Below are 2,241 nucleotides of genomic sequence, written 5' to 3' on the forward strand. Positions count from 1 at the left end.
TATCAGTTGGTCAGTATATATTTATTAAGCATCTACTATATATAAGGCATGAGAGCTACAAAGAAAGGCAAAATGACAGTTCCTGAACTTGAAGAGCTTAAAATCTAATTGAGAAGATAACATGCAAATAATTATGTACAAACAATGTTTATACAATTAAAAATGGAAATAGTCAGTAGAGGACAAGCATTAGAATTAAAGAGGATAAGGGAAATTTTCCTTTAGAAAAAGGTATTTTAACTGGGATGTGAAGGAAGACAAAGATATTAGGATGTGGAGATGATTAAGGAGAGCATTCCAAGCATGAGAGACAGTGAAAATGCCCAGAGTTCTGAGATGGAGTATCTTGTTCAAGTAACAGCAAGGAACCAGTATCACCATATTATAGAGTTCACATGGGTGAAATTGGTAAAGGATATATAGTTTAAAAAGCATCAGAAGGATAGCATCTGGCATTTAAAGCACATACTTGAAGACTACCATATCGCTGTCAGATCTCTTCTCCAAACTAAACTTCCCCATCTCCTTTAACTAATTTTCATATAGCCTGAACTTGAGTCCCTCTCACTGTCTGTACCTTAATATTTCCCTTACCTTCCTCTACCTACATATAGTGACGGGGAAATTGCCTCTTCTCCAAACATTCTATTCTATTTTAGGGGAGAAATAATTACTAGGAAGGTCTTCCAACTACCAAACTAAGGACTAGCTCCTTTAATCTTCAACACTACAAGAAGCAAAAGAGGGTTAGAGCCCTGGTCTTGGGCTCAGAATCTTGGCACTACAATCCTAGTTCTAAGTTCTAAGTGTGTCTCTTGAGACACTGGGCACATTACTAGGCCTCTCTTAACCTCTATCATTTCATCTTTAAAAAGAAAACCACAATACCATCACCATCTACCTCTCTGGATTATTGGGAGGAATATACTTTGCATACCCCAAAGCCCATTAGTACATTAATTTTTCCATTAGAATGTGAGCTTCCTGAAGGTTGAAGCCATCTTTTGCTTTTCTTTGCATATCTTGTTCTTAAAGGAGTGCCTGGAAAATATTTAATGCTTAACAAATGCTTATTGACTTACCGTCTGACCCAAAGCATTAATAAAATCAGTAAGTGCTTATTAAAAACATAATACAAGTTTTTTTTTCCTTCTCTCTCTGTCGGCGCTTCCAGTGGAGGGACCGCTGTCTCTTCGCCGGCTCCATGCCCGCCCTCAGACCCCTCGTGAAGCCTAAAATCGTCAAGAAGAGGACCAAGAAGTTCATCCGGCACCAGTCCAACAGATATGTCAAGATCAAGAGAAACTGGCGTAAACCAAGAGGCATTGACAACAGTGTGCGAAGGCGATTCAAGGGCCAGATCTTGATGCCCAATATTGGTTATGGAAGCAATAAGAAGACAAAACACATGCTGCCAAGTGGATTCAGGAAGTTTTTGGTGCACAATGTCAAAGAGCTAGAAGTCCTTCTGATGTGCAACAAATCTTATTGTGCTGAGATTGCTCACAACGTTTCCTCTAAGAATCGGAAAATTATTGTTGAGAGAGCAGCTCAGCTGGCCATCAAGATCACCAATCCAAACGCTAGACTGAGGAGTGAAGAAAATGAGTAAAAAGCTTTGCACACTTTTATTTGTGTTAAATAAACTCGTAAACTACTAAAAAAAAAAAAACATAATACAAGATAGACACTGTACTAGCCACAGGGAATACAACCCAGAAATTAAATATCCCCTTCTCAATGAGCTTATAAGGTAATGAGCTGAGGATGAGTACAAGCAAGGTTGGTAACCTGAGTGACTGAATTGATCATAGTAATTTCAACAGGATAAAAAAAAGAAATATTCTTCTGGAAACATTGAGTTTGAGATGACTCTGATACATCCACATTCAAATATCTCATGGACAGTTAGTGCTTTGGGAATGTAGCTCAGGAGAGAGAATGGGGCTGTACTCTATAGACAGAGGGGTTGTTTACATAGTGACAATGATTGAACTTATAGGACCTGAGGAAATAATCAAGAAAAAACAGCAAAATTAAAAAGTTTTGGTGGCCCCCATCATAAAATATAAGTTCCTGTTTGGCATTTTAAACCCTCTATATTTTTTCCTCCTTTTTTATCTATTGGTATTTTAATTTCTTTCACACACTATGTACCAAACAAACTCTTACCTACTTATTCTTCTCTGTCTCCTGCAGCCTCTGTGCCTTTCCATAGACTATCCATCCCCCCCACCAAGA

At 38.2% G+C, this 2,241-nt stretch overlaps 1 pseudogene; it reads left to right on the forward strand.

The window, feature by feature from the left end:
• Window positions 1-1,149: 1,149 nt before the first annotated feature.
• Window positions 1,150-1,682, forward strand: LOC138174269 (large ribosomal subunit protein eL32 pseudogene; annotated as a pseudogene).
• The last annotated feature ends 559 nt before the right edge of the window (window positions 1,683-2,241 follow it).

The sequence above is a fragment of the Petaurus breviceps genome, unplaced genomic scaffold, assembly GCF_028583685.1.
Source record: "Petaurus breviceps papuanus isolate PSGF00001 unplaced genomic scaffold, PetGlider_PUasm1.0 688, whole genome shotgun sequence".
Lineage (NCBI taxonomy): Eukaryota > Metazoa > Chordata > Mammalia > Diprotodontia > Petauridae > Petaurus > Petaurus breviceps.